Source organism: Leptidea sinapis, chromosome 42 (assembly GCF_905404315.1).
Source record: "Leptidea sinapis chromosome 42, ilLepSina1.1, whole genome shotgun sequence".
Lineage (NCBI taxonomy): Eukaryota > Metazoa > Arthropoda > Insecta > Lepidoptera > Pieridae > Leptidea > Leptidea sinapis.
The window spans coordinates 2,508,713-2,517,967 of NC_066306.1; the positions used below are offsets into that span (position 1 = coordinate 2,508,713).

Sequence of the window (9,255 nt, forward strand, 5' to 3'; positions counted from 1 at the left end):
TCTTCCACGTACTACCAAGCTGTGGAATGAGCTTCCTTGTGCGGTGTTCCCAGGACGGTACGACATGGGTACCTTCAAAAAAAGCGCGCACACCATCCTTAAAGGCCGGCAACGCTCCTGTGATTCCTCTGTTGCTGCAAGAGAATAAGGGCCGCGCTGATCACTTAACATCAGGTGACGAGTACAGTCGTTTGTCCTCCTCTACGATAAATAGTACATTTTCAATTTTGGCTACTGACAGAGGAAAATGGTTACAGTTGGAAGCCATTGTTGAAAGAGGGACACAGACGGATTTCGAGGCAGAAGATTAGTTTAAGCATCAGTGTATGTCTTAATATTATCCTAATATTAGCTTAAGGCATTATTATTATCTTTATATATATAATTCTTCTGTATGTGTGTTGACAGTGACAGACTCCATATATAATTCTCCTGCTCATGTGTATGTTAGTGAACAAATTCTTACGGCTGGACCGATTTTTAAAATTTAAGACGTGTGTACAGGACAACGTCTGTCGTGTCCGCTAGTCTTATATATAAAATTCTCGTGTCACAATGTTAGTTACCTTACTCCTCCGAAACAGCTTTACTGATTTTTACCAAATTTTATATGCATATACAGTAGGTCTGAGAATAGGCTAATATCTATTTTTCACCAAAAATTTTTTTAAATTTGTGTTAATATCTTGTTAATTTGACGACTCATATAGCCCAGTGGTTAGTCTTATGTTAAAAGTTACAACGTCACAAAGTTAAAACAAGAATAATTGTTATAAATTCTTAATTTAGCTTAATTCATCAAGCGACGAAAATATAGTTCCTGTTCCTGTGCATTAGATTATAGTTTTGTTTTTGTCAATTCGCTATTCGGTCCTCCATTCAAGTAAGTGAGATATCCGTCCGGGGAGACCGGCAGGGAGCGCCGCGCTCCTCGCGCTCGGCGGTACTCGTTATTGGAGAAAACAAGTAAGTGAGATATCCATCCGGGGAGACCGGCAGGGAGCGCCGCACTCCTCGCGCTAGGCGGTACTCGCTATTGAGGAATCGACCGTACCCGCTATTGGGGCCGACCGTACTCGCTTTTGGAATTTGCGCAGCGCGCCCAACACCACCGGAGCCGCCGCCGCCACCGCCGCCGACGGCGATGTACACTTATTATCACAACACTCAACTCGACATAATAACCTGAAAATGATCGTACTCGTTATCATTGGAGTAGTCGCCGTGTACAACAACCACGTCTTTCAACTATAATAAATAATAATATATTGTAAAATTTTATAATCATGAGAAATCGCGTGACGCGTCCGTCACGACGAAATATCATGATAATGTTATATTATTATGTTATTATAATAATATTGTTTTCTGTTGTTCGTTTGCACACACACAACTCTGCTCGGCGACGATGCGTCCTCGGACGAATCACCTGGCGTAGGGCTGAGTCTCAACAGATCGCAGCACGACGCTGCTCTACCGAGCACAACACCCCGCCAGGAACGTAAGTCGTCTACAGACTATTCCGAGCCCCGACATCGAACTGAGGTAAATTCGAATCTTCGACGCCGTGGTGCACGTGTTAATGCCGCTCGCACCGTTCGTCGCGTTCCAAATGGGCTTCGACGTCGCGTCTTACGAATGAAACGCGACTAGTAAAGTCACATTGTTTAGAGCCTCCCGACACTCGGGGCTCCACAGTGAGTATATCCTTGCCTGATTCGGCTAGGCTGGCTTCGGCCTTAGAGGCGTTCAGGCATAATCCCGCGGATGGTAGCTTTGCACCACCGGCCGCTCGGCCGAGTGCATGAACCAAATGTCCGAAACTGCGGTTCCTCTCGTACTGAGCAGTTTTACTATCTCAACAACACGCCATCAGGAGGGTAAAACTAACCTGTCTCACGACGGTCTAAACCCAGCTCACGTTCCCTTTTGATGGGTGAACAATCCAACGCTTGGCGAATTTTGCTTCGCAATGATAGGAAGAGCCGACATCGAAAGATCAAAAAGCAACGTCGCTATGAACGCTTGGCCGCCACAAGCCAGTTATCCCTGTGGTAACTTTTCTGGCACTTCTTGCTAAAAACTTTTTATACTAAAGGATCGATAGGCCGTGCTTTCGCAGTCCCTATGCGTACTGAACATCTGGATCAAGCCAGCTTTTGCCCTTTTGCTCCACGCGAGGTTTCTGTCCTCGCTGAGCTGGCCTTAGGACACCTGCGTTATTCTTTGACAGATGTACCGCCCCAGTCAAACTCCCCGCCTGGCAGTGTCCTCGAACCGGATCAGAGTTGTACGGTGACGAGCGTTGCCGCCACGTCGCCACTCTGCACGCTTGGAACGAAACACCGTACGCCCGCCGATATTATCGACCGCGCACCGCTTCCGCCCAACCGAGTAAGTAATGAAACAATGAAAGTAGTGGTTTTTCAGCGACGACCGCGAACGATCTCCCACTTATGCTACACCTCTCATGTCTCCTTACAATGCCAGACTAGAGTCAAGCTCAACAGGGTCTTCTTTCCCCGCTGATTCTCCCAAGCCCGTTCCCTTGGCTGTGGTTTCGCTAGATAGTAGATAGGGACAGCGGGAATCTCGTTAATCCATTCATGCGCGTCACTAATTAGATGACGAGGCATTTGGCTACCTTGAATTTCTTCACGTTGACATTCAGAGCACTGGGCAGAAATCACATTGCGTCAACACCCGCGAGGTCCATCGCAATGCTTTGTTTTAATTAGACAGTCGGATTCCCCTTGTCCGTGCCAGTTCTGAGCTGACCGTTGAACGGCGGTCGTACAGTACCGCGCCGATCGCGCACGAGACGGAACCGATGCGGACTTACGGCTAGGAAGATCCGCGAAAGGCCGGAACGCGGGTCCGGATTCAGCACGACGCGCGAGACCACGTTGCGATGGAGACACGCGCGAGCATCGACCAGGCCCGGCACCGGCCGCATCCGCTTCCCGTCCAAACCTGACACGCCCCGGTCCTCAGAGCCAATCCTTATTCCAAAGTTACGGATCCAATTTTCCGACTTCCCTTACCTACATTATTCTATCGACTAGAGGCTCTTCACCTTGGAGACCTGCTGCGGATATGGGTACGAGCCGGCGCGACATCTCCACGTACATCCCTCACCTGAATTTTCAAGGTCCGCAGAGAGTATCCGGACACCGCCGCAAATGCGGTGCTCTTCGTGTTCCGAACCATATCTCCCTTCTATAGGATTCCATGGAACTCGAACGCTCAGGCAGAAAAGAAAACTCTTCCCGGACCAATCGGCGGCGTCTTCAGGCCACTTTGGGTTACCCCGTCGAACACACGCTTGAGAAACGAGAGAACGATTATTGAAACGGTTCCGCTGCCGGGTTCCGGAATAGGAACCGGATTCCCTTTCGCTCAAAGGGCGTTATTTATCATATACACAAAATATATATAAACACGCCGCATCGACATAAGATCTCTCCTTGAGCTTAGGATCGACTGACTCGCGAGCAACTACTGTTCACGTGAAACCCTTCTCCACGTCAGTCCTCCAGGGCCTCGCTGGAGTTTTTTGCTACTACCACCAAGATCTGCACCGACGGAGGCTCCAGGCGTTATTAAATTAACATTAAATAAATTCAAATACAAAATAAGTAACTAACGTGAGATTTTAATCACTTTACTAACTAAATTATATATGCAACGTGCTGGACGGGCTTTTTCTAATCCCTATTATTACACGAAACACATTTAAAGATCACCAGGAAAATATAAAAGGAAATTTGACAGGATAGTGAAAAGATTTACTCACATTACCCGCTTCTCCGCTCTCCTTCTGTGATCAGTGATTCTGGTCAGCTTGCTCCGCGCCGTGTCTTCTCTTGACAAATTTATTTTTGGTTCGTTGACCTGTTTAATCGTTAAAACGAACGTTAGGAGTCTGCTTTGTTGCCCGAAAATTTTTATACGCGATGGCACAGAGGACCCAAACGACAACGTCACTTACCGGCTGCGCCTGTCAAGGAATAACTGAATGGTTACTTTATAAAAAAATAACTTTATTCAATAAACCCGATTTACAATGTTTACGGAGCTAAGACTAAACACAGAATACTTTATTTTACGGAAACTTACATTGTATTAGCTTATTCTAACAAAGAAAGAGAATCATATTTCTGTGGGAAAGTAATTTGGTACATCAGCAATAATTTCTGTGGGAAAGTAATTTGGTACATCACCAATATTGTTTCCAGAAGGTTCTACACGTGTAAGGTAAATGTACCTACGACTTGTTGCTATGCTCTACTTTGGCTGACAAAGCATAAATCTATAGGGTTAGCACCCTTAACTCACGCGCCGATTGCCGGTAAAGGTAGTGTATAGGCAAAACGCTTCAGCGCCATCCATTTTCAGGGCTGGCCGCTTCGGCAGGTGAGTCGTTGCACACTCCTTAGCGGATTCCGACTTCCAATCCATCAGACATCGGCACCGTCATCAGATCTCCGGCTTCATCGTTCGAGTAAGCCGGAGTTCTCACCCATTTAAAGTTTGAGAATAGGTTGAGGTCGTTTCGGCCCCAATGCCTCTAATCATTCGCTTTACCGGATGAGACTGTTACGAGTCGACGCCAGCTATCCTGAGGGAAACTTCGGACGGAACCAGCTACTAGATGGTTCGATTAGTCTTTCGCCCCTATACCCAGTTCCGACGATCGATTTGCACGTCAGAATCGCTACGGTCCTCCATCAGGGTTTCCCCTGACTTCGACCTGACCAGGCATAGTTCACCATCTTTCGGGTCCCAGCATCTGTGCTCAGAGCGCGCCCGCATTCGCTGATTGGAAACGAGACGCCTCGGAAGTGCGAGAGATCGATTTTTGACGACCGACGCTCCATCCTCCCTGAGCGCGCGACAAGCGCGCGCCTTCACTTTCGTTGCGCCTTTCAGTTTTGTCTGTTTGAATTCATAACTCAATGACTCGCACACATGCTAGACTCCTTGGTCCGTGTTTCAAGACGGGTCCTGTGAGTGCCCGAAACAGTAACATCGCCGACTGATACGCGCACAGTCCGAGACTACACGGCTGCAACGACAGCGGCGTCGCGTCAGCATCCGCACAAGGGCAGGATGTCGACGACGACTCTCGCTCGCGTTGGGCCGGACGCGTCCCCGGATGGAGACGCGTGCGCGTTTCATGACAAGTACCGTCCGCCGCCGGCCGGCGATCGTCACGGTCGGACGGCTGTCCGCGTGAACGCGCAGGCGCCCGTCTCCCGGACAACGCTTAGGCCGAACAGACGAACGGGTCGCGATACATAATGTGTACTAAGAGAGAAGTGCACGCCGTCCGGGTGCGTCAACGGCGGCGACCGGTGAACGCGAGCACGAGTCTCGCGCACATCGCGGCACGCCGCCGTACGCCCCGGAGTGACGATGAATCTCTCCGTTCGTTCGTTCGAGTTTCGCAGGTTTACCCCTGAACGGTTTCACGTACTCTTGAACTCTCTCTTCAAAGTTCTTTTCAACTTTCCCTCACGGTACTTGTTCGCTATCGGTCTCGCGGTTATATTTAGCCTTAGATGGGGTTTACCACCCACTTAGGGCTGCACTCTCAAGCAACCCAACTCTGAGGAGACTCGCGGACTCACTCCGTCGCTACGGGCCTGGCACCCTCTATGGGAAAACGGCCCCGTTCAAGACGAACTTGGACGGGAGCGGCGACCGCGAGAAAGCGGAACCTCCCTAACACCACATGTCCCGCGACCGTGACGACCGCGGGATTCGGCGCTGGGCTTATCCCTGTTCGCTTGCCGCTACTGAGGGAATCCTGGTTAGTTTCTTTTCCTCCGCTTACTAATATGCTTAAATTCGGCGGGTGATCCTCCCTGATCTGAGGCCAACGATAAAAAGTATGAGGCAGACACGATATCCATCAGCGCAGCGACACCGTCGTGCGCGCGCCGCCAATAAGTCTCAACGACGTATCGTCGACCCGCGCACATACCGCGATCGAAGCGCCCTTCGGACGTCGAGTCCGCCTACTCGTTTGCACGCTCACGTCGGGCCGAAATAACACGTGCAGCGCACGGGACGTAGTAATTGAAATTAATCACGAGATATCCGCGTGTGATAGCGAACGAGCACGCCCCGGTACCGCGCCCGTCTCCGTGACCCACGTCGGGCGTGAGGCGGAGACGGCGTTGCACGCGAACAGAACCACGCGTTGCGGCTTATTTTACATTTTCGAACGGATCGAGCGGGCCCCGGCAAACCGGCGGGGTTTACCCGAGCCCGGCCCGAAGACCGTCACTCGTTTTACACGTTTCTTAGGCGCGCAAACAGTGTTGTCAGTATACAGCGACGGCGTCGTCGTCTTCTTTTATGTAGCCGGCCCTCAGACAGGATTGGTCCTGGATATTTCTCCACGGACCGCAATGTGCGTTCGAAATGTCGATGTTCAAATGTGTCCTGCAGTTCACACTATGACGCGCAGTTAACTGCGTTCTTCATCGACCCGCGAGCCAAGTGATCCACCGTTCAGGGTAATAGTTTTTATATTTAGAAAATACGTGAACGATCTCTGTGTGTAACAAAATATTATGTGACGCACGCATTGCGCGTACGTCGTGATCTCGACTCGCTTCGCACTCGACATGAGCGCGTCGCGAGACGCACGCGCGTCGCGTACATGCGAACCGCGCCCGCCGAAGCATCGTGCCGGAGACGTCGTGCCGGACACCCCCCACATGCGGCGGGAGACAAAAGCGCGCGAGCGGCAAACGCGACAACGGAGCACAGAGAGCACATCGCGAGCGCGAAAATAATCAGTGATTGACACGTGATTGAAGTTATCATCGTCAACAGTCGGCTGTGAGCGAAGCGTGTCGGCGACAACGCTCGCGCGCGCGACCATTACACGTTAATGATCCTTCCGCAGGTTCCCCTACGGAAACCTTGTTACGACTTTTACTTCCTCTAAATGATCAAGTTTGGTCAACTTCCCAGCAACGCCGACGGCCGCGAAGCCACCGCGTGTCGGTCCGTAGACCTCACTAAATCATTCAATCGGTAGTAGCGACGGGCGGTGTGTACAAAGGGCAGGGACGTAATCAACGCGAGCTTATGACTCGCGCTTACTAGGAATTCCTCGTTTATTGGGGATAATTGCAAACCCCAATCCCCAGCACGAAGGAGTTTCAACGGGTTGCCCGGGCCTCTAGGCCAGGGAGAACATGTTGATTCCTTCAGTGTAGCGCGCGTGCGGCCCAGGACATCTAAGGGCATCACAGACCTGTTATTGCTCAATCTCGTGCGGCTCGAAGCCGCCGGTCCCTCTAAGAAGAATTTTAATACGCCGTCAGTGAGTTGCGCGACCCTGAAGCCGCGCACACCTAAATGACGACGCCTATTTAGCTACCTCCCCGTGCCGGGAGTGGGTAATTTGCGTGCCTGCTGCCTTCCTTGGATGTGGTAGCCGTTTCTCAGGCTCCCTCTCCGGAATCGAACGCTGATTCCCCGTTACCCGTGCCAACCATGGTAGTCGCAGAAACTACCATCGAAAGTTGATAAGGCAGACATTTGAAAGATGCGTCGCCGGTACTGGACCAGCAAAAGTTATCCAGATTCATCAAAATTAACTCCGTCGATTGGTTTTGATCTAATAAAAGCACTCATCCCATCACTAGTCAGAGCTCTGATTGCATGTATTAGCTCTAGAATTACCACAGTTATCCAAGTAACTGAGTAAGATCTAAGGAACTAAAACTGATATATTGAGCCATTCGCGGTATCGCCTTAATACGGCTTGCACTGAGACATGCATGGCTTAATCTTTGAGACAAGCATATAACTACTGGCAGGATCAACCAGGGAGCTGCTGCAAACAACGATTGTTGTCGCGCTCAGCGCGTCATGCGTCGCGATCTCCCCTTAGGGCGTCGCGACTATGACATCTTGAACATATCGTGAGATATCCGTTCGCGCAGTGTATACTATATATCTCAAAGGCATACGGTGCGCGTTGAACGAATCATAAATCGGTGATGGGCCGATTGTATGTTATGAAAGTTCAGTAACGAGAGTCCCTTCGGGTAATAATAAAAATGATGACACGCAATAGAAGCGGTATCAACGTATTAATATCGGTACACGTCGTGATCACAAATCGGATCGACGCCCGGTGCTTGAGAGGAGCGTGAACGTCTCGCACGCGTGAAATGCGCGACGCGTTCCGGCTTGCGGGCCCTCACGTTAAAAATCTTAACAGAGGGAAACCGTCGAAGCCCAGTCGGCGTCTCGGTGCGCGCAAAAAATTTTCACGATCGCTTTCAACGTGACGAGGATCGCCGCAGCGCATGATACTATAGAGAGAGTGAAGAGAGGAATTATGAGAAACGAAATCACAAAAAACATCATCCGCATAGGGAAACTCGAAAACGCTCGATCGACACAGCGCGGTGAGTCTGTCTCATTTTTTATATTGTAAAAAAATAACATATAAAACAAAGCGCGACACAAACACACACACAGCTGCCCCGAGAGTACCGTATTGTTATATCATCGTTATCATCGCGCGCCACAGCGGGAAGTATTATAATATTATGTTGGTGGTGTGTGGTTTGGCTGTTGTTTGTTTGCACACACACAACTCTTCACGGCGACGATGCGTCCTCGGACGAATCACCTGGCGTAGGGCTGAGTCTCAACAGATCGCAGCACGACGCTGCTCTACCGAGCACAACACCCCGCCAGGAACGTAAGTCGTCTACATAAGTGAGATATCCGTCCGGGGGAGACCGGCAGGGAGCGCCGCGATCCTCGCGCTCGGCGGTACTCGTTATTGGAGAAAACAAGTAAGTGAGATATCCGTCCGGGGAGACCGGCAGGAGCGCCGCGCTCCTCGCGCTAGGCGGTACTCGCTATTGAGGAATCAACCGTACCCGCTATTGGGGCCAACCGTACTCGCTTTTGGGGCCGATCGTACACGCTTTTGGAATTTGCGCAGTGCCCCCAACACCACCGGAGCCGCCGCCGCCGACGGCGATGTACACTTATTATCACAACACTCAACTCGACATAATAACCTGAAAATGATCGTACTCGTTATCATTAGAGTAGTCGCCGTGTACAACAACCACGTCTTTCAACTATAATAAATAATAATATATTGTAAAATTTTATAATCATGAGAAATCGCGTGACGCGTCCGTCACGACGAAATATCATGATAATATTATGTTATTATAATATTATTGTTGGCTGTTGTTCGTT

The 9,255-nt window shown here is 50.2% G+C and overlaps 1 non-coding gene and 1 pseudogene across 1 annotated transcript; both read right to left on the reverse strand.

Moving 5' to 3' along the window:
* Positions 1–1,420: 1,420 nt before the first annotated feature.
* Positions 1,421–5,884, reverse strand: LOC126976947 (large subunit ribosomal RNA; annotated as a pseudogene).
* Positions 5,885–6,373: 489 nt separating this feature from the next.
* LOC126976945 (5.8S ribosomal RNA) lies at positions 6,374–6,530 on the reverse strand. The gene has a single exon (XR_007732054.1). It is a non-coding gene; the product is annotated as a 5.8S ribosomal RNA (ribosomal RNA).
* Positions 6,531–9,255: the final 2,725 nt, after the last annotated feature.